The 27,703-nt window shown below is 37.1% G+C and overlaps 1 long non-coding RNA gene across 6 annotated transcripts in view; it reads right to left on the minus strand.

Moving 5' to 3' along the window:
• The window catches only part of LOC137861823 (uncharacterized), a 72,268-nt gene extending 44,815 nt beyond the window's left edge, over positions 1–27,453 (minus strand). For 2 of the 6 annotated variants that reach the window (XR_011099875.1, XR_011099870.1), the window contains exons 1-2: positions 27,239–27,453; positions 23,146–23,237 (exon numbers count right to left, since the gene is read on the minus strand). This is a non-coding gene — a long non-coding RNA (uncharacterized lncRNA). Of the gene's footprint in view, positions 1–23,145; positions 23,238–24,626; positions 24,774–27,150 lie in introns of those variants that run through there. The other 4 variants (XR_011099872.1, XR_011099874.1, XR_011099871.1 and 1 more) reach the window with 4 other exon arrangements.
• Between the last annotated feature and the right edge of the window lie 250 nt (positions 27,454–27,703).

The raw sequence follows: 27,703 nt of genomic DNA on the forward strand, positions 1-27,703 counted from the left end.
TCAGAAGCCTCAGTATAAGATTTTGACACTTAAATCAAAAAGCCAGACTCCTGGAAAATGTCACTTGTAATTCTTGCATAAAAAACTTGATTACAAAGGTTCAGCTTACAGTTTTGGAGAAGCCTCTTTGCTACTCAAGAAAATCCAATTAAGAATTGAAAAAAAAATAATAAATAAAATTTTACATCTACTGCTGGTAAGTATATTTTAAAGGTCTGAAGAAGTCAGTACTTTTTTTCTTCTTTCACTAGAGCAGTATTGTCCACTACTTTTGGAAAGAAGGTATTGTACTTGTCTTGATGCCATAATAGTAGGTCTACCAGATATGCCAAAAGAATGCTTTGCCATGCGTCCTTTGAGCAGGAACATGGCACTGCTAACAGTTTTACAGAAGTGAAACAAGGTACCTCTGAAATGGCTATAGCCACTGTTACCACTTACACAGAAGCCAATACATATCTGGCATTTCAGCAGAAAGCCAACTGCTATTATTTTGGTTAGATATGTTAATTTTTCTCAATCTGATAAATAATAGAGGATTCTCTGGGTCTCTCTTACATCCCTCTGCACATCACCATGATTAATGTAAAAAAAAAAAAAAAAAAAAAAAAAAAAAGGCCAAGAGCTCTATGCAGATAAACAGGATTTTCTAAAGCAATCCAGCCAAATGTTAGCTAGATTAGCATTTTCACATTCTCATGTCCACTGATGCATGACTGCAATGTGGACAGCTGCTTGGGATGCCAGGCTCTGCATCTAGGATCCAGCAAACATACTTGGTGCTCAGACATTGCTTCTTTGCTACCCAAGCTCATGCCCATGTGTTCAGGCAGAACTTTGCCTACTCATCACTTGGTCAGACTCCTCAGACTGTTAATTTGAGGGAGGTAGCAAGTGACTACAGGCTTGGATGGACAGGCTGCCCACTCCTAAAGAACCCCTTGCTGCTGTACTAGGCCACTCTTTTGTAATGTGCTGTTGTATTCAATGCTTTGTATAACTTCACTCTTAGCTTTGTTCATTGACACCTAATTAAGGAGGGGAAAAAAGAACAAGCAAAGGGAAAGAAAATACAGAACTCCTGCTGTATTCCAGAACGACAGGTTCTAACTCTTCTGGTATTTGGCAAAACACAGACACTAGAGGGAAGGCAAAGATGCCTGAAGGATGTACAAATGTCTGGAGACACTTTTCATGTAGAAAAGAGCAGGGAAACCTTAGGGAAAACACCACCATGTAAGATGAAGCAATGAAGAGTGCAGCATCTCTACATTATTGTATTTTCATCACAAAGACATCATGTGCATTTTAAAATTCAAAACAATCCTCTATTCTTACTGAGCTTTCCTATAAGGAATAATATAATAGTGTAATCTAATCTACGCAGAGTATTGTATCAGAAAAACATATCTGATACTACAATGCTCAGGTGCAAAATGAAAACAGAAAAAATGGATAATCTGAAGTTATGCTGTATTCTCATCACATTTTAAACACCTGCATGTTCACAAGAATGTTTTGAAGTGTTTCAAATTTGCACCTTTTAAACAATTTTCCTTCAAAAATAGCTTGACAACATAAAAAAATGTAAAATAACTAAATCATATCTCATAGCAAGATAGGAGATGAAAAAAAATGGCATTAACTATACCAGTTCAGAGTGTAATGAGTTTTCTAAAACAAAACTTGACTTTTGTCAACCTGACTTCGAAATGCAAGGAAGTATATTAAACTGATGGGTCAGCTCTGGAATCAAACTGGAATTCTGCTACTGGGAATGGATGCCAATCTTGGAGCTTGCCAGCACAATGCACGTTGTCCATATGCTACATTTGTGCTGTTTGAGTACTCCCTGTGTGTTGTAGCTATCACTATTGGTTTTTCTGTTACCATGTGACTCTAGTGATATCAATTTAAACTAATGACTTACTTGGGTGTCCTGATATTACCTTATTCACTGAAGAATAAAAAAGTGCCACCCTCTAATCTGAAGCTGTAATTTGAAAATCAATTGTACTGAGGACTCAGCAATCATTATTTTTTGATTCTTGGCCAGTTGGCATGATCAATGCATTAAAAAACTTCTTACCTGGAAACCATTCTTTCTTGTCACAGTGAAAAACTGCACCCGACTATGTTTTCATACATAGTTACACAATTAGTTACATAGTTGATACCAATAATAAGAGAAATATCAATGCTGAAAGCCAGTAAGGTCTTAAGCAGCACATTTCATATCACTTCTGCAAAGCATTTTAGATGACTCAGACAAAACTAGTGTTTCCCCACTGCTGAAGGTAGCAGTATTGCACTGGCTGTACAAGTTTTGGCACTAAATTTTGGCAGAGTTTGCTTTAAACATCCTCTAGAAGGTGGCTAGGTTATTGGGAGTTCATATCTTGGTATTTTCTAATTCTCTCTACCAATTGGAGATTATAGTACACACCATCACATACCTAGTTCCATTCTTGGAAATTCCTTACTGGTTGTTTTCATTAGGTAAAAGCACTTTAATATGACTTGTCACCCACATAATTTATTTCTAGGAGAGAGAGCTCTCAAATGTGAGGTGAGCTTCTATTTATACAGAATAGCTTCATTTTAAATGAAGTCATTTTTTTGAAAACCACTGAGGCCTCCCTCTTTGTCCCTTATCTCTTGTTCAAAATATTTAGGCACAACATGGAAGAGATATGATGTTACTGATTTTTGACCTATATTTCTTTATACCGTTATTAAAAAAAAAAAAAAAAAAGGGGGGGGGGGGCGGAGGGGGGGAGGAGGAACGAGGGAATCAAGGAACATAAATAAAGAACAAATAGAAGTAATTGCTACCTGACCTCTCCTTTTTATTATTGGCCCTATTTTTTTTTTCTTTCAGTCAGTGAACTATATACTGTAATTTTCAAGCAAACCAATATACACTAGTTTACAACATAATAGTGTAATGTGCACTATCAGCTCTGCAACTTAGGACTGACCTTTTTCCAATCTAGTCAGAACATGAATGTGAAGAGTATCTTTAATATTTTTCCTATTAATGAGCATAAAGTTTCTTAGATTCTGGTCTTTTCAGAGAGGGGATAACTTCAGTGTAAAGGAAGAAGAGAAGAGTACCTTCCTTGTACATGTATTCGTTGTTTGGGCTTCACTTCAGAGATTAGCTAGATTGATAATAAGATTGGTTGGCACACAAGAAGGATGCTGTTGCAAATGAAAAAGCACCTGAAAGCACTTCATGCTGTCTTTCATGGCAATGGTTGATATGAATTGAAAATTGTCCTGAAAAAAAAAAACAAAACAAAAAAAACCAAACCATAGTATTAAAGTAAAGTATTAGTAAAGTATTACTATATTTAAACTTTGCTAATTAATTCTGTGGGACCTCATTTTTTTTTCCCCACTAAAATTGTTTATCATCTAAAACCCTCCATCACAAATGGAATGTATAACAAAAAGTGATATAATTAAGAGGAAAAAAAAAAAAGCTTTCTAAAGGAACTACTAGGGAGGCTGGGGGGAAAAAAATGGAAAAAAAAAAAAAAAAAAAACGTTCTTGCTCTTCTGACTGTAATGAGACAGAATTAAAAATCACTGCCCCCACAGAAGTACATCCCAGACTACTACCCATTTCCTACACATGGATGCTATGAATGTCTGAAAGAGGGGAAACAAACAAACAAGAAAACCTCTTGTCCCTATTCTTCTGTATTCCATAAAGATCAACACAATTTGAAGTGGCCAAGAAGCATCAATCACTGCCGTGGCCCAAAAATTATAAGATAGCGCAGGATGTATCCTACCTAAGATATGGTGAAATTAATATAAAAAGAGAAAAGTTAAAGTGATTTGACTGTTTAGCATCTCCTCCAAAAGCTTTTTGTACTGGCTATTTTTCATCCAAGAAGAAAACAGGGAAATACTGCAACTTGATCTTGGGGAAAATGATATGTTCTTGCATTTTGCTTTTCAATGGAATATGAAAGCTTGTGTGGCCAATGCAACTAGCAGATAAATATCAACTCCTTATGGGTTTATGTAACACTGCAAGTATTTTAGACAATCATTTGTTAACACTAGGGTGATTCATATTTGCATTTGAGTAAATACTGGTTTTAGGGCAACTTGTCCGGTAAACGTCAGCATTTCCCTTCCACAACCTAGTAAGTATTTGCAAATTCCTGCTAACATCACTGTAAAATGACCTGCTTACTGCTTTATACAATGATCTCTAATAGCACAGATTGTTAGCAACTCTGGCAATGAATTCTCCTGGCTTGAAATTCTCTTCTCTGAGGAAGGCCGGCATAAGCTTTTGCCAATGACCTTTCTGTAAGGGTGTGGATGCAGAGAAATAGCACTGGTCTGACCTGGGGCTGACTTCACACAAGCAGACATATTAAAAATATTTCACTGCTGTTTTGAGTAGTTAGTAATTCATTAACAAAGCCCTCTGGAGGTTTTTCCAATTATTATTGTTATTGCAGACTTTCTTACTGGGTAAGTAAAAATTAAATTAGTTATTCAGAGAACTGCAATTTACTTTCCAGTTCAGCATTTTTGTATACACATCTTGGTGGGACTGTCCTCCTTACTACAGCATTCATCTTGTATTTGTCTTTCATGTAAATCTTAACTTTTCTTGGTTAGACATTTAAACGATGGGAAGGTGTTTGTTTCCAACAAATGGTAAATAAATTAAACATGCTGTGGCTTTGTTTTTTGACATAAAGCAGCCATAGACTATACTATGATACACTTAGGTTGAAAATCTACATAATCAAGACAGTGAAAAAAACACGTAGATTCCAACAGAGGTAGGACTTCACTCAGGGAGCTATATCTTTCTGCCACAAATGATTCTATGAATATCAGTCAATTATTTTTCTTGGACTCACTTCTACATAATGAACAGTATCACAACGTGGCATAAAATGAAATGAAGCGGGGAGCTGCATTTCTTAGTCTTTCACAGTGTAATGTGAAAATTTAGAGCCAATACAGTATGTACTTAAAAACTTTGCTCTTCTTAACTCTTGGTACATAAGCCAAGTATGTCTTAAATATATACATATATATATATATATTATTAAAGTAAGTTTTAACCAAAAGTACTTTATGAAAGCTTAAAACATTTCCATGCAAGAACACTGAACGCTTTTACAATGTATTCTTAAAACATTTAAATTCTTCTTAAATATTTCTTTAGTAAGTGTTTATTTCTGTTAACTTGCTCATTTACTGATCATTGATAGCTACTTAACACATAGTTTTGTTACAAACAAAACAGCAAGCCTTTTTAATCTAGCACAGTGTTTAGGATAAAGGAGGAAAAGATCCTTCACTACAATTTAAAAAAAATCAGATTTCAATTTTGCTTTTTGTTCCTGCAGATGAAAATAAAAAGAAATGATTCACGCATATTATCAAAAGTAACTGAAATTATGAGACGAAGTGAAAGAGGAAAGACCTGCAGCTCTAATAAGGAGGGAGATTCCTCTGACCTGTGCAAAATCTTGACATTCTCAGCAAGTCTACTGTCAGACTGTAACATGAATAATCTTTTTGTGAGAGGAGGGAAAATGAAATCTTATCTGGAGTACTATCTATAATGCTGATCATGACCTTTGTCTAGAAAGACGAACTCAACCTGGAAAATCATCAGCAAGGGTATTAGACTGAAAAGGTGCATGGAGAACTTGAAAGCAGATAGTAAAAGAGCTCAGTTCCCTCAGTCTAGCAAAATGAAGGCTGAGAGGAATGTGATGGCTCTTTAAATAAAAGAGGGGAGAGAAGCATCACAGGGAAGAGTGAGTGAAGAGCATTTCTTAAGCTAATGAACAGTAAGACCAAACAGAAGCAAACAGGACATTAATTAATAGAGGCCAAAAATAAGAAACGGGCTTTTCAAAAACCAAAGCAATGAGGAAACCCCTTCCAGTCATAATCTAGTTCCTTATTTATCTTTTCAATTCTATTCATCACATGTAACCAGGAATTAGCCTGTTAACTTCACCTCACCTCCAAGACATCCTGCTCCCAAACTTTTGACAATACTAGTGTGTCAGTAGATCTGACCTTTCATTCCTAAACCATTCTGGAGCTCCTATTCCTTCTTATCTTCTTTTCTGAGTAGCAGATATTTCTATCCCACTATCCCACAACTGTCAGTTGCCATGTGCAGTGGGTGTGATAATCTCACCTGACTCCACCTGCAAGCATTCAAATGTCTTCACAATGTGTATCCTAGCCCTCTTCATTCAACAACACTACAGAGACATCAAGCCTGCCTGTTTATAAAATCAAATTAAACAAGCAGAGCTCATTCACACAGGCTCCCCAGCATAACAGCACAACTTGACAGCTGAGAACCATGGCTTGACAGCCTGGTCTTCACTCAAGAACATTTGTTATTATAGTTCAACCAGGGGAATGTTCCTGTTTAATTACAAATTTGATCTGAAAAATCCTGCCTGGAAAAGAGAAGCTGATAAAGAGGGGAGTTGTTTCTTTGTGTATTTGGGAGGTTTGGGATAATGGAAGTCTTTCATATAAAAAGAAAGCATGCCAAGAAACCTGTATCTCATTTATGTTTCTATAGGTTTTTTTATCTGTGTAAAACTGAGCTTATAACTACCTTCCATCTGTCTCTGATGGTCATAACAGTTGCTCATCTATGATGAAAATTTGCAGATATAAATGTCTGTAAGCACATCAAAGGAGAACAGGGCAAAGGTTGAATGTGCATAATTAGGAGTCATCAGGCAATATTAAGAGAAGATACAGTTACTGTGTCTATCAACAAAGAGCTAATGACGCTTACATCTGTTAGATCACCAGAAAGTCTTCAAAGAGACGCCACGGAAAAATTCTATCACTGGCAGATTTTAAATTAAACTTGGCTTAACACAGAAAACATCGCTATTTTAGAAGGAAATCAGCAAACTCACTCCCCTAAAGAAGACTAAGGATAGTTCTTCTGAAGAAAAAAAAAAAAAAAAAAGATTGTAACAAAAAAGGGCGTTCGGTACCAAGATGAAATGAAAATCTTTTGAAAAGATACTTCTGTGTAGTAGAATGGGAAGAAGACACCATTCTCCTAAACAGAATGCTTGTATTTACAAGGCCTTTCCTAAGATATGGTTCTTTAGAGAAAGGACTTTAAGACACTCACCTGAATTATAGGAAACATGTCTAATTACCACTCTGCTCTCTCCCCACCAATCCTTGAACTGGCAAGAAAAAGGAAGTGTTGCTGTTTATTTCATTTAAATGCTACTTGCCTGACTTGTGATTCAGCGTATTTCCTTTGTAACACCAAATTTTTCACTTTACAGCTGCACAGACATTTTCTTCAAAGTGTTTTATCAGGGCGTTTTAGATTATTAAACGCTAACTATTTTCTTCCCTCATCTCCTGCTACTAAAAAAAGACTTGCATCTTAAATGTTAATTATGCATTTGCAGGCAGTCTAAATGACTCAGGGGACTGAAATCTGACTCAAGCTTTTCGTCGTCAGGTCATCAGTTCAAAACCTGACTCAGATCAGCAGTGACTGGAAGCTTCCACATTTCAACAGCTGTTTAGATGACCTATATGAAAAAATATAACAGTATATTCAACTCAGTTTTGGGCGGAAAAGCACCCAGGTCTTAAAACTCATGCACAGAACTGACATTAATTGAGATCTCTGCTACTAGACCCCAAGGGGACAGCAGGTCTGCAAACTGAACTGTCTTACTCTGCAATATCCTCTGGAATAGGAATGAAAAAACTCAAGATGGAACAGAAGAGGAAAGTTTGTACTTTTGGGGCTTCACCTGTTCCTGTGTTTCAACAGAGTGAAAGGTGGCCAATCAATTGTAGAGGAATATGTTCAGTTTGAAAACTGAAGGTCAATATATTAACAGGACACAGCTTATTATTCTATGCTTGATAACTGCCTTTTTTTATACACAGATTGTAGGAACTAAGAGATCACCCTTAGGAGCCTTCTTCAGAAAAAAAACACACAGATTTATTAATTTTAATACATTTAAATTCCATATCAAGTAACAAACACTTCAATTTTCCCTATTTCCTTTCAAAAAATTATATTTTTTTGTACATTCATACTAACTTTCCCTGTTATAAAGAAGTATCAAAATGCAAAAGTGCTAGAAACCTTTTTTTTTGGTTTTATGTCAAAATTTCATCAGTTCTGTGGATAAAAAATGACAATCCAGACATTTTTGACTGGTCTTAATAAAGGCAAGCTACATTCTCTTGTATTTGAAATTGTGCCCTTGAGCAGTGTGAAGAGCCAAAATATAGTCATATGGATTTCCTCTGCTCCCTGGGGGAAGGGAAGCTTTCAATTCTTCTACAAATGGAAGAGCTCACACCCCCATGAACTGCAGAGGCAGCCAAGGAGAGGAGATAGCTGGTGAAGCAGAAAAGTGTTTCACTTTCCCTTATCAATTCTCAGCTCAACTGGGACTTCTCTAACCTGTGCTGAAACTGGACCAACCACAGCTTCAGAATAAAGTCAATAATTTCTCTAACAGAAGTTCTCACCCCTGTTTTGTGTAGGTCTTTTTAAAAGAACTTAATTCAGAAACTGCAAGGATCTGCATTTATGAGTCCAGTCTGTAAGTTCCTGCTCAAAGTATAGCTTAATGTACAATTCTCAGATTTATAGTTTCTGTCTCATAAACAAGGACTGTGTACAGTTTGTGGGGAAATGGCAGATCTGATATGCATATGCATTCTTGGGATAAATAAAAACAAAAAACAACAAGATTTCCATGTATAATCCCACACTCAGAAAAATAGCCCCAGCATGCATACAAGATATGCATTGCCTGTAGCCTCACCTTCTCTTGGTTGGTAAATCAGACTGTGTGTATAGTACTCAGAGACAGAGTCCACACTAAAATATCTTTGTTGCTTTAAAGCTGTTGGATTTTATGTTTTCAAAATACCAATGTCCCAATGGCCTGCTATAAGAATTCACTGCCTACAAAATGTTACTTTTAATTCTAAGTAATCAATTGACATATGTACTTAGTACTTTTGCAAATCATTTATTGAAACAACCACTAATATAATCAGTTTTGTAAAAAGGCATACTTAATTTAGTACAGTATGCACCATCCTTTGAAAAAAATTTAAAACAGATAAGACGTTAAATGACCTACAAAATTCAGTTTTGTAATGGAAAAAAAAAAAAACAACCTCTTTGTAATTATTGAACAGATAAATTCACTAAGTTTTCATGCTTTGCTACCTTGCGCATACACACGCCAAATGCCAGGAGGCAACCCTAATAAGCCCCTGCAGCTTCATATAAATATCTTTGTACAGTCACCTAGTCTTTAGGCACAAGAACTACCTTTGTTGCCATAAATAAAAAGGTACATCTGCAATTACTAGAACCTGGTGACCAAGTATGATTTTAACATACCAGGTTTTTCAGACTCCTGTAGGAAACCAAAGGTCTCACACCTCAGTTACCTTCTTTGGGGATTTAATTATTTCACAGAAAGGAGGGTGCAAAAAACTTTACACCAGAGGGCTGTACCCTGTGCCATCAGCCCTAAATGAATACAGACAGGGTCAGTTAATCAGAACTTTTTCTACATACATTTAAATACACACAGATTGCATTTACCTATGTGTTTAAGTTGGAAAGACAGCTGGCAAAAAGTGACTGATAAACATCCTTAATCTGCAGAAAACAATAGAAAATGAATTTATACTAAAGAAAAATCTCATTTTCTAGATATCTGGGCAAAAGCTACTTGGGCAGTTTATTTCTTTGACTTGTCTCTGAGTACAAAACTGTGAGTGAGAAAAAATCGAACATTGTGTGGCTGTAGGAGACAAAGCCAACTGGAATCGGCAGAATGGGCAGCAAAACCAGTTTGCTAAATCTGGGTGATCCTTTTACTGTAGGTTAACAAATAACTGAGGAAAGGATGCCAAAACAGTGCCACCCTCCCCTGAACCCTGAAAAACAGGAAAATCCTATCCAAGAAAACTATTCAGTCACACACAATTCACAGAAGACAGATTTTGTAGCCAGGTACAGCTAAACTGTCTTCAACACAAGTCCAGTCAGACTCTGCCTGCCTACAACATTAAGGCCCAAAATCTTTGTATGCTGCAAGTGCAGATTCAGAAAAGGGGGGTTTTGCATTCTGTGATAGAAGCTGAAAAGATTTTCTTTAGTTAAATTCACTGTTCTAGCATAGTCATTCAGACATCACAAATAATGGTAACATCAGAATTCTAATTAACTTCAAGGTTGGGAGTTTCCGACTGTGTTCTTGTTTTTGAAACCTAACAAACATCACCTGGTGAAGGAATTTCATGTGTTAGAGCCTCTTCAATAGAGCAAAGCTGTTTAAGGTTTGATAACTTTTAAATTCTGCAAGGCTCTAAGCTGTTAGGTACGAAAATAGCAGGAGTAAAAAAGTGGTTTCTTGTGACAGTCACCAGTTAAAAAGGAAAATACTTAGGTTGGTTGGTCAGGGGATTTATAGCCTAGCAATTAACAAAACTTCTCAATATTCTGAAATGTGGAGTTTAAATAGAACCCAGATGCTTCATGAAAACATTTAATATAGAAATACTGCCCTTATAATCCCTTATGAGTTTGGCATAGTGACATGGAAACGATGCTATAGAGGAAAATAGTTTGACACACTGTTTTAAACAGAATAGGGCCTGATTCCTCAATATACTTTTAAAATCAGTACTGTCACTATTAGGAGCATGAGACAGAATTGGGCCCAGATCCTCTTTCTGAACTCCTATGTAGTTTGGATTCATATGCTACTCAGTTTTATTAATGTTTCTACATCCTTTGCAACCCCTGTGTCTAAGCAATCTCAGACTCAACACACATGCTTCTAACTTAAATCTCTTTTGATGATGAAATCTTCAAAACTGTTCATTCCTTCTCAATCTGTAATGCTTTTAAATGAAACAGACCCCTAGTAATTTTGACAAATTGTAAGTAAAGTATGCTCCCAATGTTTGATCTTTCACAGTTTTGATCTCCCTGGTAGCTGCTTCTATGCTGACATTGTACCTACGCAAACAAAGTAACCAAAATATTTTCTCATTGTCAGCATTGTTTGTTAAAATATATATGTATTAACAAGTAGTGAAAAACAGAATAGACAGTCATACTGTAGTGATAACTTCATGGTTGCTATTTCCCCAGAAAATTTAGCTAGGCAATGAAGAAAAAGATAATCTGGCTCAGCCGCAGCTGAATCAGGTGCTCCACAATTGATCAAAGTATTGATCCTGACTTCTTTTTTAATCTTTTACCTGTTTTCATTTCCCATGCTGCAAGCTGATTCATGTAGAAATTAGATATTGCTGTATCTACATTGCATTTTGCTGTTCCTTAGAATCATCTTCATTTGCATATTTTTTAATTTATTTCTATTTTTTAAGCATGTGTAAATAACTGATGGTAGAAAGAAAAGGAATTGTAGCTAGTGCTCAGTGACGAGGTCAGAGGCAATTGATACAGACTGAAATACAGGAAATTCCACTTAAAAAAAAAAAGCTGTGAGGATTGTCACAAACTGGTAGAAGTTATCCAGACCTCTTTCTTGGACATATTCAAAACTCCACTGGACACAGCCCTGAGTATACTTCTCTAAGCAGACCCTGCTTTGAACAGGAAGGTGATGGACTAGGCTCTTCAGAAGTCCCCTCAAACCTCAAATACTCTGATTCTATGGTTCTCTAATTCTATAATTCTAGGAATAAGTTAATAATTACAGCAAATACTGTATAATGAGAACCTGAAATAGATTTAATATAAAAACAGCCTCAGAGAATACCAAAAGAGTACTAGGAGAACTCACTTGGCATTAGGTTGTGACATTAGCTAAAGCTAATGTAAGTGTCACTTTGGTAAATTGCCTTACCACAAAAATATAGTTCCATTCTAAAAAAGTGTAAAAGAAGCATACATTTCATACTTAGATATCAGATTATTTTATAAATAGTGATTTTTGTGACTGATATTTTCATATTGTGAAAATATAGCACAGCATATGATCAATAGTACAGTAAGAATTTGTTGCTTGCTGGTTGAATAAGCAAAACCACTTCCAATAACCATTGTTACTACTTACAATTTTATTTTTCATTGAAAAAAGGAGGAGGTGAAGAGGTGCAGAAACACTAAAACAAGAGTTCAGCCTGTTTTCATCTGTAAAGAAAAGCAACCTTGTAGCTGCTTTTGGGAGAAAAAAAAAAAAAAAAAAAAAAAAAAGAAAAAGAAAAAAAGAAAGTAGTTAGCAGAGAACTTTCTTTTAACTGTAGACCACATTTTGCACATCACAATACACCTAAACTCCTAAACTATATACCTGGCACCGTGGAAGCATAGCACTTGCCAGAAGCCTGCTCCAGGCCTGTCTCATTCACTTCCCTTGGACCCCTGCACTTCCAAGAAGAAATCCCCATTCTGCGATAGAGCCACTGCTCTCCACTGACGTAGCAACTCCACAGGCCTCTCTGCTATCTGTCATCCAACAAATCATCAGGAAGTTTCCACTCAAGTGCACTGAAGATCACAGAAATTTCAGTAATGCAGTAGACATTCACTGGCAACCCTGGAATAAGTTCCTGGTTGAGAACAAAGCTAGCAGATGTTTCTACCAACTTTGATATAGCCTTATTCTAGGGGTCATAGACTGCAGTCTTCTACCCACATATAGCATAGAGCACATGCACATCAATAATGGACTGGGTAAAACATGTGATCCTTGTGCTGTTTGGTCTTGCATTTCTGCTGATGCAGTTTTGCATACAGATTTATAACCACATTTCTCACCTCAAGTCTGCCTTTTCTTTTGATCCTGCTATTGCAAGTGTTTGCTGCTAACAGCTCCTGATCTCATGTCTGGTCTGAACACTGCTCTACACATCAATGGGCCTCTTGCTTAACGCATGGCTGATGAATTGTGACAGTCAATTTGCTCTGTTCTCATTCATACGCTTGAAAAAGAAGCATGAAGTTAAGGCAGTACGCTAGTATGCACATGGCAAGTGCATATGCTATTTTTGTTCTGCCACTAGGACATAATCTGGAAAAGAGTAACAGGAAGGGGAACAGCATATCAGTAGTACAGGTATTTCTCTCTAGGCAAGCCTGCCTATGCAGGACTAATATTTACATCGCAGATTGCTGGATGCTTTCTTTTGTACGTGTTATCAGTGGGAGGTACTTTTGTATACATAGATGGAAGAAGCCTTCTATCCAAAGTCTACAAGAAAAACAAAACCCTAGAAGCAATAGCCTAGAAAATTTTCCCACACTAAAATACCTTTCTTCGTACTCAAAACTGTGGTGTCTACCAATGCACAGCCTGGTTGGCGTTGGAGACTGCATTTTGTTTTGTTGTCAGACTCCTGTCTGGAAAACTTTCTTCTAAACTGCAGAGCATTCTTGCATCTTCTCTCTTCTACAGATCAATCTGAAATCCAGAGAAGGTGACAAGAAAAATTTTTGTACCTAACATGGTACAAGTAGAGCAGGCTGATAAACTTTGATCGTGCATTTAAATGGAGCACCTGGGGAGAGGAGGGAAAAAAAAAAATGGCTACTTCTCAAGACAAAGCAATTTCTCAAGAGTGAATTCCAAGCAGGTAGTAACTAAGCAACAGACCACCTGAACAAGGTCTTTGATCACTTGACAAAGCAGATCAGAGCAAGACAAGGGAAAGAGAAGTAGAGATTATGGGGCGGGGGGAGGGGGGCAGGGACTTTTATTTTCTTGGTTTATTAGAGAGAAAGATGGAAAATATACCAAGAGACACTACAAAAAGCAACTTTATGATTTGGAGAAGATGGCAGCTGTAGGAAGCATCTCACGGACATTTTAGTAACCACAATTTATACTTTTAGCTGCTTCTTCTACCTCTCTTGCTTCACACAGTGTTGACAGGAATACTTGGGGAACTGGAGAAGAATACCACCTCTTCCTAATTCCAGGCTTGACAGAAGACAATTCTCTGCCCTTAGCCCACACCCAGTACCCTTGTGGAAAAAAACACTGGCCAGTGAAGAAGAAAAAGAGATAGAGGTACAGAATACCAGAGGAGCTGCAGCGATGAGCAGCAGCAAAGCTGCTGAAGCTTTGGGTGTAGACCGTTTCATGATGTAGAGGCATACAAAGAGTTTAGAGGGTTTTGGTAACAGCAAAAAAAAAAAAAAAAAAAAAAAAAAAAAAAGGAAAAAAGAAAGCAATGCAATACCAAATGACTGCACTGATTATAACACTTGATTTTACCTGTTGAGGCTGGCAATACTACGAGGTATGTCTCCTCTCATTACTCATCACCTCTACCAGGATTGAGCAAAACTGTTTTTATCCTGCTTGCCATATGAATTAAAATTGCATTTGAAGTTGAAAATTGGGCAAGAGGACAAGATTAGGCCCTGGATTTGTAAGTATTTATTTTGGGGAAATAACCTGTACTGGCCTCACAGACAGGAAATGAAAGAGAAATAGAATCATGAGGTCAGTAGTCAGGTTGTGCTTCTTCTTGTGAGGAACCTTGCTATCTTTTCTAGTGCTTAACAAAGTAGCTACACTCCTGAGGGAAAACAGAGGAGAACATTTTAATTAAAAATGAACATCCACAAAACTTTATAAGCCATTTTTGCAATTTCATTATTCCAGCTAAAGAAGAAAGATACTAAAATATTATTAACATCCCTTAAAATATTTATTAAGGGAGATTTAAATTAGCTCAGTCCAGCACTACTGGAATGATTCCATTCCTTTGTTATATCCAAAGTAAGGACTAAAACAATATTAGACTAGCAGCAAAAGCATTGATGATACAACCTAGTTTCAGAGGTTCTGAAGAGTTTATTTTCCTCAATAATTGATAATTATTAAACTAAAGAGTTTCTCTTTATTAACTGCAGAGTCCACTCAAGATCCTGGGGATCCGGAACCACTGCTTTTTCTCTGCAATTTAAGAACTGCTGCAAATGACAATGACACAGCATAAAATGTCATGTGTGTGGTGAGTACAATTAAAGATTTTCTCTCTGCATTTGTTTGAAGACTGACAGCTCAGCCAACAGGGCAGCCAGGTTTATGCAGCTTTCTGTAAGCTCATTGACAGTTTTCCCTGTGAAACTCTTCATAGTTCTCTTCATCAGGTAAAATCCTTCTGAACCTTTGTCAGACGGCTCTTTCAAGAGCAAACAGGATGGGGAGTCCGACCATGAGCAGCTATGAAGTCTCATTAAAAAAAGTCTTTCACACTGTTGTCCTTGTTCTGCATTATAATGATGGTTTGCCATAAAGTGCAAAGAAATGTTATTCTAATGAACAGAGGAGAGCCACCACTACACTAAGGCATGATTAATGAGCTGAAGCTGTTCATGAAGTCATTTTACATGTCTGGCTGGTGACCTTTGAATTTGAAGAATTTTATTGCATGTAAAGTATAATAGGAGAAATTATTTGGTTAGCATACAAGGTATTCATAGTTTAACAAAGGGATGTGGAATGGGTTATGGTCCAGGAGAAAAGGCAAAAATGACATTAAAAATAAACAAACGATTACTTCTTTCCCATACTCTTTTTAATCTTCCTTCAATTCAAACAAAACTGAGGACATGATTCTCTGCCATGAGCTTACCCATGGCTAGGAGTACTTGATCATAAGCAAACAAGACTGTAGCTGACAAACTTCCCTTCCCTTGGAAAGACCAGAGAGCTATGGACTTCACAGCAGCTGAGGGAAGATTCAACTTTCTGGGTTGCTAGATGACACAGAAAAGAATTAAGAAAATTAAGTTTTTCCCTCCAGAGGTCTAAACTCAGTGCATTAGATCATTTCAGAGGTGCCACGGCTTTGAGAACCCCAGCCTGTGTCTCAGTGACCCACACTGTCAGAAGCCACCAGCAACCCCTTTCCCTCATGCAGGGCTGGGGTCAGTGAAGGCTGAGGCTGGGACTGCTGGATGACTCATACAGAAAGAACTGGAATTGCTTACACAGTTAGGACTGTCCCAGTTTCACCAGGATATCTGGGAACTGTAACCCCCACAAGTCTATACAAAGCCAATAAAAGCACAGATCACTAACCATCTACTTGGCTGCTTTCATATATGCCAAGTTGGGTCTGCTTTTGTGCAACTGAACAGAAGAGGAAATCGGGTTCGGGAGACTTTGCTAGTGCTCCAGAAATTTTTCTACCTTCCAATTTCTTCTTATGGCCCTGCTTCTCAGCATGTGGGGTGCACTTCACTGACTAAAAAAAGCATAATGAGGTACAAAATATTTCCCACAAGGAGTCACATACCCTGGTGAGGCTCGAAAGCATTCCTGATTGACCGAGTGGGGTGCCAGCTGGTGGCAGGAACACCCCTCCTCGCGCAGCAGAAGTGGCAGGCCCACCCACTGGTGCTGAGCAGACCTACAGTACTATTTACTGTACAGTTTTGAATATAAAGGAAATGAACAAAGCTGGTAGCAGGCAGTATGTGAAGGACACAATGAGAAGGGATTGATTAGCTACTTTGTTCAAACTGTGTAATGATCAAAATGACGAATGATCAAAGGCAGCAAAGGACACTACATGTGGCACTGCAAGAATTCATCTACTCTTTTATATACTGCTGCTTCCAGGGTGAGGTAAAAACAGAAATTCTACCTGTTCTGGCACCTGCAAGAGGGAAGGAGAGGACAGAAGCTAAAAATACTATTAGCCTAGTTTAAAAACAAAATACTGACTTAGTTCTTTTCTGCATAGGACATAAGTGTCTGTTAGTGTTTTCTGGCTCTGCTGTATTTTCATTTGTAAATAAAATAAAAATTAAAATTAAAAAAATGTAAATAATTTTTTTTTAAAAAAAAGCACGTAAATGGACCTCAACCCTGAGTATTCAGCTGAGAACCCTTCCTATCTCCTTCCTATTCAACTACCATCCCCTGGCTTAGAGATCTGTTTGTTTCCAGACTATGAGAACTTACATCAGACAAAAGCGTTTGGGCATGGAAATAAAAACTGGTTGGTGCTTTTCAGTCTCAAAACCAGGGAAAGCAGTCAAAACACTAGGTAGAGAAAGGAATAGAAGAAGATTTTCCATTCTCTTTGGATCTTCACTCAGTATAGACTAAATCACAATAATAGCTTGTATTTTCTTTTGCATCTTTTCTTGTATTACATGAATGGACAGACAAGGGGAATCACGTTTCTTCCCTTTTTCCTTCAAAAATAGTGACAAATTCTTGCAACCCAATTCCCTTTATGGTTTTCCACCTACTCTCATTTGACTTTAGTTTCTAGAGCTTCCTTTCAATTACTGATCACAATACTGCTACAGTATCATGAAGCCTTTAAACAGCCATAAGGCAATGCTACCTCTAAAAGAAGCAGTTTCTGTTCTCCCTCTCTCTAGCCTCAACCTGTAATTTCTTTCCTTCTTTTGTGTCAGAGTATTTTCAAGGCCAGGTGGAGAACCAGATCAGCAAACCTAACTATAGCAAAACTAATCCAGTCTTCTTTTGCCAGGTTAATTTAAAGCCAACTTGTTCCCTTTTGTTGCCAATTAAGGGGAATTCATAAGATCTCATAAAGGAGGACTGGAACAAACTCTGGAGGTAGGGCAAGATGAGAAGTCCTATTTTAAAAGTGAAGTCACCTTACGTTGGCTTGGAATACCTACTAAACTATGGCCCCTGACATAGATGCAGCCACAACAGATACACTATCATGGACCCAAGAAATGACTCCATTATCAAGTTCTAGCAAGGGTAACATCTTCCCACAGAAAACAATTCTCTGATCGATCTGTATTTTTCTGACAAAAGCAGTGAAAGGGCAACTTTTTCAATGCTCTTCCCTGTTAAGTATTTTCAACACCCGATACACAGCTGTACACATGCTTTAGGCGAGTTTAGGTGCTTGGGAACACATACTACTCTGCGACAAGAACTACTTATTTTCCAGAGAACCCCTCTATAGGAGCCAGGCAGCCTGTCTCTTGGCAGACTTAACAATGGTACAGTACAGTGAGAAAATGTGATTAGTCCAAGGTGTTAGTATGACATCTGTAGATTTTGAGAATTCACTAGTGGGGTATTACACCAGGGATTTTTTTTCCATGATACGGAATAGTACAGTTCAAATTGTCTAATGAGAGCAGAAGAGCTAAGTGGGATTTGATATTTTGCTTAATGAGGTGTGCAGAAAATTGCTAATGGATTTAATCTGCATAAATTTCTTCTAGCATACATATTCTCATGCACCCACACACATTCACCCTAAAACTCAATTGTTAATGATGAATTTCATTTGTTCCCACATCAGAATTAAGAATATTTAATGAATTGTAATGTATAGTTAATTATCATATTCATCACTTAGACCCTATATTGAAGCTGGGCAGAGGAGGTAACTCCTGTTACAGTTATAGCAAATGTGGTAATGTGACAAACACCCTGTGTAAATGCAGGCACCTGAAGATACGGCTTGCAACAAATGCTATAAATGCTAAGTAATCAGGGCGCATTTCCAATGGGAGATTAATTCTTTTAGTTGTAAACCATCTTTAGTGGATGATACCTTCTCACACACAATACTTTCTCATACACAAAAATATAATCAGAGTGGGGCAAAAAGTATCAAACATTGATAAACCCCTAGCAAATCTGGAAAAGAACATGTAAGCAATTCATTGGTTACTAGAAAGGGTTCGTTCTATCACTAATTTCACTTGACACTGCATAGAATGGAAGTCAGGCAAGAAATGGGAAATACTTTCATCAGCAAAGGAAATGTATACAATGTGTGAAATAGCATTATTCACCCAAGAAGTAAAATTCGTGTAAAGGAGAGGGAATGTAAAGTGCCCTAGCAGGGCACTTTAGCTGTATTAGCACAAACCTAAGGTTGTAATGAAGAAAAAAATGTCTAATTTCACACAAGGCTCCTTAATCTCTTGCTACTAGCAACTAATAACAGATTTTGTTTTGAACCTTAACAAATCCTTCTGCATGGAGCAATTGTCCAATCATGCCAATTACAGGTTTGTGAATTAACTGTTTCTGTAGTTAAAGAAGGAGTTGTGAACTAAATAGACAAGGCATATGGGATGGAAGTTACTTCAGGGGTGAATCTGACCCACCGTTCATTAGTTAAGCACCAACATGTCTCTGATTCCTTTTTATCTCTGGTGGAAAACATTTATTGTTTTTTGTTGGTAGTCAGCAAACATCTATGATACAATAATTAGCAAGACATCTCTTGATTGCTTGTTGAAGCATATAATCTTAGAAAGGTAGGGAAAGAGGAAATTAAAACAAGAGTGCACAGTGAGCTGGTAGTAGTTTCAGGAGATTTGCATTGCTCCTGCCTCTGGATATCCTTGCGGGGCTAGCCATAGAGATGCATGTACAAGAGACAGGTAGAAAATGGACAAAAACACATGCAGAGGCTCTTGTACAGATGAATGCAGTTAAAGATTTCAGAAGAAAATATTTTTGGACTTGCTGAATGCAGCCATTCAATATAGCTTACAAAAGATTTGTATTCATTAGCAACAAATCTCAAATCTCTTTTGGACCCTATCATTACTTGCATTCTATCTTATTTTGCCCTTAGAATTTATATTTCAATTTTACTGAAATTTATTGTATTGCTTGCTTTTCAAGAAAAATGTCCCATAAATGTATTATGATGACAAATACCTACATTAAATGTAATACAATATCATGACATTTGTATCTGAGGCTTATTTTCTAAAACCACTAGACAAGAATATTATTCCCATGACTCTGTACCATTCAATATTTTTATTCACATTTGGTTTATATAATCTAGCATCCTTAAGAAAAATATTTCAGATAGAGATTAAGATAATAAGAGCAAATTTAAATGGAAATATTCCATGTCTAGAAATAATTATATCTCAGCTGACAATAAGCACTTCTTTCCTGAGCTACCTATTACCTATTCATGTGAATAAAATAACAAGACCATCTGGCAATTTCCAAAAAAAGTTACAGTCACCACCTCTGTTACTCCTGGCCTTTGCGGAGATCACAGAGGCTTGATACATCAGGCATGAGGAGCTGAGCAGTTTCATTCTTTCTGTTATACACACGCAGTTTATTCCTGTCTTTAACCAGTACATCTCAGGACTCCAGAGTTACTCAAACGCCCTTCATCAATAATGTTATTCCATAATAAAGGAGAGCATGAATTTCAAGTAAAATATGTATTCAGAGCAACTCTGTGGACTCTCTGCCTTATTATGAAGGCATAAGGCACCTTCAAAGTGGGAGTCATGTGGAGATAACAGTTTCTTATTTTTAGGGAAACAACTGAGTATATTCATGCTGTACTTTGAATATAGATTGGCAGCTAAATTCCAGCCAAAATTCACCTCCAGGTTTGCACTGGGGCAAGCTTCAGACAACTTGATGGAGATGAGGTAAGAGTATTATCCCTTTCACTCCATACCACAGTTTGCAACTCAGGTGTGTGAGTGTATTATGCCACATACAGTCACCATCACTAATCATATTTGTTATTCTTTCTGCAGTATCACACATTTGACATTGAACAGGCAGCCCTGGACCATTTCTGCAAGGACTTTGCTTTAACATTGCCTGCCATCAGGGCATATAGATGTGATCTGTGCCAATCAAAAGACACCCCACAAGCAGTAGGTGGATGAAAGTGGGTCAGGGAGTACAACAAGCTTTAATCCACTCTCACCTCAGCCACAAAGGTGAAGCACTATGAGTTGAGGCAGTGCCTGTATAAAAAACTATCAAGGCACTTTCCTGTTTGTTTCTAGCAAATGCGCACGTTTAGGAAACACTAAGGAATATTGGCTATGCTTCTAAGCTGCCTTGGGAAGGTCTTTACAGGTTTAAAACTGTAGCAGTAAAATAGACTTACTTTTTCCATAGAGGTGTAAATCCCCACCTGCCAATGCCAATTGACTCCAGTCATACAGACAGTAATATTTAGATAGGTTTCCTGGGCTTTCTGCCATTCATTGTGCAATGGTAGCACATGAAGACAAAGTTTATAGTGATCTAGCTTTCAATAAAACAACCATTCACAGGTAGGGAGCGTTCCAAACATGAATTTGAATGGTCTAATATTCTCAAAACTCTCCCTTTCCACAACCCCTTCCCCAGCTCCATGTATTAAGCCACGGAGCAATTCAGTCTCCCTTCACTGCCTCCCCTTGCTGCCCCCTACAAAGCTCTGCCATAATGTATTTAATTAATACATTTTAAAATAAAACACAAAACTTTCAAAAATATGTGAAAAATGCTTTTGTTTTATACCACTTAGATGAACTATGGGAGAACTCTTTTGGAAATAAATTCTATTATACTGAATTTCTGAATAAAACAATGTAAAGAATTGAACCTGCAAATGTTTCAACTTTTACCCACGAAGAAAACTGAATCAGATTACACTAGTGACAAATTACTTGTTTGTTTTATATGTATCCACGATTTTATTCCTTAGAGATTTATGAGGAGATTTTTTTTTATTTTTTTATTTTATTTTATTTTATTTTTTTTAACTTCAGTAGAGTGGCCATGCACCCCTAAAACAAAATTCTATAGCTGGATCTCAAAGCTAAAAAGAAAGATATCCAGTATCAGATATCTAGATATCAAGTATCTGGGACCTAGTCCTAGAATTTTAAATCAATATTTTTCACTTTAGTGTTGCAATAAATAAAACAAAATCTATTCATATAATCCCTAGTCTCCAAATACAGCTGTGACAGTTTTGATAATGATTTGCATGTACAGGTTTTTTTATTTCTTTTTGAAAAGGTGATACCTGTACATTAAATTAGCTTACACTGATTCCTTAGTCCACCTTTCAAATGCAGAAGTAACGTACTGCATGACAATTGCCCTCTGGTTTCCATAATGCAGTCCATTTTTAGCAAACACTTACATTGACTAATTTGGAGTAGATCATAGAGCTGTTTTGACTCAGGTAGTGAAAGCAATTCTAGTGAAAGCAAGTACTGTTAGTTATATTGGCTGTTGTTTATGACAGCATAAATTGCTTACAAGGCTTTTAGATAAAGTTCCTAGAACTGACACGCGCAAATACATTCTTTGTGGTGTGTACTATTAATATATGTTCTATATAAAATACCAACAATGCAAATGTTTGAGAATGAATTCTAATTATGAGCTATATATGCGAGGCTGTCGACTCTCACAGAAGTCATAAGAATTATACGACTACAAAAAGTTTAGAGCTTTAGATTCTAATTTATTAACTTTCTATAGACAATAAAATAGGGAAATGTAGAACTGCTATCTGGCTGAGTGTATAGAGGTTTTTTGTTTGTTTGTTTTTGTTTTGTTTGTGCTTTTTTTAAATAATATTTTATGTTGTGTTAATTTTGGGTATTAAATGTCATTTTAGGAGGTTTGGAAGTCTTGCTGCAAAAACTGGTTTTCATCAAATTAGAATAAAAACTCATAGCAGCAGGAGAGTAAACCGGAAGCAGTAAATCAGTTAACACTTCATTTATAATTCTTAGAGTAAGCCCCCATCACAATCAATTTTAGGAAAAAAAAAAAAAAAGGGGCAGTTTTTCAGTAACTTTAGAAAGAAGCAAGTTGGGCTGTAGCTAGTCACATCACCATATGTCTCTATTATGCAAGTTACAGATAAGTTGGCTAAGTGAGTCCATATACATGTATTTTGTAGCTACTCTACTGACCATTTACAACCAAAATGATTTCCACGTGTGAACTAATATTATTTACAGTTGCAAAACTATTCATATCTAAACTATCCAGAAAGGGTACAAGGAAATATCTACTGCTTTTCTTATAAATAAGCAAAATTGTTACATTTCATAACCTGTTTAAGACCAAGTACCTGACCCAGATACTGACATAACACAGGGGAATGGTTGGGAAAATGACAGGCAGAGTATAGCAAACTTATTGGAAATGTTTATTAAATTTCTATGTTGGCCTATCAGTTATGTCACGCTAGGTTATGTCATTCACATTTCATTGCATCACATCATGCCTGTCAAATTATAATGGTGCCTGACTGGCAAAACACAATCTAGTATAAAATTTGATTTCATCTTACCTATTTTGGGGTTTTGAAAAGCACAGCAGATTATATGTCCTTTGAAGTATCACAACTTTCAGCATATATTTTTTTGTCAACTTGCTGTTCAGCTGAAAAAGAACATTCACAAGTAACTGCCACATGTAACATAATTGTGCAATAAATTGAGACAAGTCAAAATTATACAGTCCAGGTAACAGATGAGCAGGCTAGCTACGTTTGTAAGAGTGACTGAGGTGTCAAATGATGATTGAAATAAGATACCAAATGCTGTCAGCTTTGCACTTCAAGCATTAAAGCATACGGGATAGACATAACAGGATCCCTAAGACATACTGCATTGTCAGTGTCACACAGCTACATCTATGTACTCTTAATGTTACTTTTTCATGTAGGTTATTAACACAAAGAAAAAAAATCGTCTCCCATCACAATGTCTCATTTGGAAAAAAACAATAGATTTACTTTTAAAAAAGGGTGTTTCAGGAAAAAGGCTAAATGGTGAATGTCATAATTTGGACACCTAAAATATTTTTCATCCTTTCCAGTAGGCTATCTTTGTCACACCATAACAAAGAAAGTGAAAGGTATCCCTTTTGCTGTCTTTAAATACCTTGATGCAGGGAATGTGCTCCCCATGTTTCCAACACTGAATACTATTTTCTGCTGTAGGCAAAGCAAATGAAGAACCCTCCTTTAAGAGTAAAATAGTACTCAATGGAAGTAAGTGCGACCTATTCTGGGACAGGAAGAAAAATTAACTCTAAATAGCCAGAGTGAATTATAGGTAATCTAATTTTTAAGTCTCCTTCTACTTACAAATACTTTATTAAACACTGATGCATAGCACGTTTTCCTTCCTTCTTAAACTCAGATATCTATTTAATTTACATGCAATACTTAAATGCATTTATTTAACACAATGCCTACACCTCTGTACCACAAATTGCTTTTTATTTGTCATGAATTCTAGTGTTCATTTTTTATTCCACTTTGAAATATCCAGCCACTCCTGTGTTTCTGTTCTCTCAGGCTTTGATATATTGGAATCATTTCCCCAGGCAGCAATCAGCATTGATAAAAGAGTTGGAAATGCAATTCACAAATAGATAGCATATTTATGTGTAAGAGAACCAGCACTTATTTTCACTGTGTATCAAAACAAACACAGGAGCACTTCTGCTAGAACTGAGCTCGCACAGTCAGGAAGATATAGGCCGGATTTCAAAAATGGCTCTGATTTACAGCATTTGTGGGGTTACTTTATTTCTGGAGATAAAGTTCTGTGCTCACACCTAGGAGAGAAACATCACCTCCCAACACACAATGCCAGCAGCACAACCTCCCACCCTGAGGCAGGTTCCCCTCAGCTCAGGGCAGTGCCCCTCCCAGTCGCCTGCCCGCACCTCAGCGTGATGGTTCCCTCCTTCCCCTCACAAGTTCCCCTGCTTCAGCATGGGCTGCCCCCCTCAGCACCTCCTCCTGTCTTGAATATTCACCTGCCCTGCTGTGGGATTGCAGTGGGCATCTGCTCTGCCATGGAGCACCTCCTCCTGTGATCTTGGTGTTCCCTCAGCTGTCTAATTTCTTTTCTCTTCCTCTCTTTTTCCAGCATTTTCTGCCCTCTCCCCAACATGTTTCCGCAGAAGCACCTGCAGCACTGCTGACAGGCTCAGCTGTGCCCTGCATTCCAGAACCATCCAGAAACAGCTGTGGTGGGCTTGGGGCAGCTTTGACCTCTCCCCACAGAGGCCCCACTGCCAGCCCCCATTCCCAGACAACCCGTGCATCCTCCTACAGAGCAGCTGCGACTTTCAGCCTCGTTAAGTATTAGCAGTCATCCCAATTACAAGTACCAGCACTGTCAGAGCATCCAAGATTCACAAGACACATCATAAAGTTGTTGCTTCCTTTAAAAAAGGAAACAAGGAAACTGAAAAATAAGCCACCAAGCCACTCTAGAAATGCAAATGTAAGTTGCATTTATCTTTGTTTTCAGTACTATTAATTGTGGAAACGTTGGTGCTTCTGTATTCCAGTATGGTTTCATATACGTTGGGAACCAGTATGTTTTATCTGCTTCTTTCCAAATTAACAGATGAAAGCAATAATACATTAAATTACAGAATTTTGCTAGGTTTTCCAATAAGTTTCTGTGATGCACATGACAGAAAGCACACAACTGGTCAAATCAAATAGTTGGGTGAAACAAGCAGATAGGACAACATTTTCAACAGCAGCAATGTCAGCCTGACCTTCACTGTGGCCCCCTGTGCACCTGGGCCAGTTTCAAGAATATATATTGCAAGTGTATCATGGAAAGATTTCTGAAAGGTAAAATAAAAATCAACATAAATAAAATCAGACTAGCTGTCTGGGTCTAGAACGTACTTTTGCCATTTTCAGTGTCCATTTAGTAGGTAACACAGTGTCCTGGCAGGATCAGAGACCTGCTGTGCCAACCATGGCTGCCTGGGATCCCATGAGATATTCTGAGTGGTAAAAGCATAGATAACACAAGGGATCATGACTTTGGACTGATACTGAACCTGCCATTCTTTGTTTTCACTGCTTTGTCCCTGCAACTTTCATTTAGGTACATTTCCATTTGAATTAATGACTAGGGAGCTAAATGCTGCTGAAATTGGCAAGTGATAGTAACAGTTCTTTAATTAGACTCATTGTCCCCCCAGAATAAACATGTTTATGCTGACACATCATTGCAGAGGCATACATTTCTCCTGGCTTTTTAGACCTGTGAATAGCAGTAGAAAGTCCTGTCAGATCAGCCATTCAGTTTTCCCATGTTCTTACTGACTGCAAACTCAAAAGACTTCCTATTCTCTTCAACAGGAAGACAGAGGTGTTGTCAATGATGCAAGGGGTCATCCCCATCTGTTCTTTACTATGCCTTCTGTTAATTTATTTATCTTTTAATTAAAAACAAAGATAAAGTATGCACAAATTATGTAGAGCCAGCCAACTTCAAGAAAGTTACCAACGCAATCACAAACTGAACCTTAATGCTTCTCAATATTAGGATCATTCTGTACATGTGCCTCTCAGCAGAGACATTTCACATGCTGGCCGGTTTGGGAGATGAGGTCAACATCCCTAAGAGCCAGGTAAATGCCAGTGGAACCTTTCACAGGCACGTCAAACTGGAACACACACCAATAGCAATCACACTTATAAACCTCACTCAATTACAGGCTTTTCAGCTCAGGATGAAAAACATGCCTGCCCTAAAGAAATGCATTTAGGCTTTCTCATTTCTGAGTGGTGAAGGAATGATGTCAGCCATCCATTATTGATCTCCTCAGGAAAGAGAGCATAAAACAAAGCAGCTCTGAAGACACTGATAAAACAGAGTTGTGCTGACTTGCTACCTTCATTTAACAATATCTTCACTTTAGAAAAACATTCATCTTTTAGGAATGTGAAAACCTGCATCCAAAAGATGACTTCAATCGAATAGCAATTACTATTACTTTTTAACATAAGTGACATCTTTAGGCCATCAGTCATTAAAAGATAAATGTCTTACATGAAATACTGCACAGTTAATATGAATCTTTTTCTCCCACAACTGAATGATAATGTATAGCACATCCAGTCTTTTACGTATAGGAAGATAGAGCATTTAATACTAACGAGTGATTTGCAGATTTTCATCAGTTTTAAAGGGTTGCTTGAATCAGATTTGGGAAACTCAAATTTAAAAAAGGGGGGAAGGAAGAAGAGAAAAAAAAAATATTTTTTCTAACTTTTTATGCTTGCACAGCATTCACATTCCTCACACTATGAATCCTTTCCATAAAGCACAGTAAGTTTTAAATTACACTATGAAAGCAATCAGTAAAATTCTGAAAACAACTTATAAGACCTCTTCAGCTTCCCATACAGTAGTAGTGATCAGTGTGTGATAGCATAGGCATACACCCCTTCTACAGTCTCCTAGCACACAAGGAAACTATGTACAATGTGAGATGTTAACATATTTCCAAAAGTTCATAAACACACCTTTCTTGCCCACTTACAGAGAAAACTGTATTTTTCCTCTGTAAAAAGCACATTATTACATCGCACTTATCTGAAGTCTTCTTCTTACCCTTCCAGCTTTTAGTGAATTTTCACTCCTGTTCCATAACAGATATTTCTCACCCCAGAAAGCATTGCATTTCAGAAAACAAATTAATAACTCTACCAATTACTAGCATCTTCTAAGTCTACGGAGAATTATTTTACAGCAATTAAAGATCTTCTGAGTGAAAATGCTATATTAATGGAAGATTACTAGCATGCTTCCTTCAAAACTTCTTACTTTTCAACAGCTGATTCATCATTTTGATTGGCTTCACTTGCAAATTATAAGAACAGAGACATAGCACCTGTACCAGCACTGGATTCTCCAGGTGATTTAAGTGTTCTTCAGGCATTCATCTAACAAGTTGCAGTTATTTATTTATTGCAGAGTTGTTTTATTATTATTGTTATTATTATTATTATTATTATTATTATTATTATTATTATTATTATTTTCTCCTCTCTCACTTTTGAAATGACAAACTTTCTT

The sequence above is a fragment of the Anas acuta genome, chromosome 10 (genome assembly GCF_963932015.1).
Source record: "Anas acuta chromosome 10, bAnaAcu1.1, whole genome shotgun sequence".
NCBI lineage: Eukaryota > Metazoa > Chordata > Aves > Anseriformes > Anatidae > Anas > Anas acuta.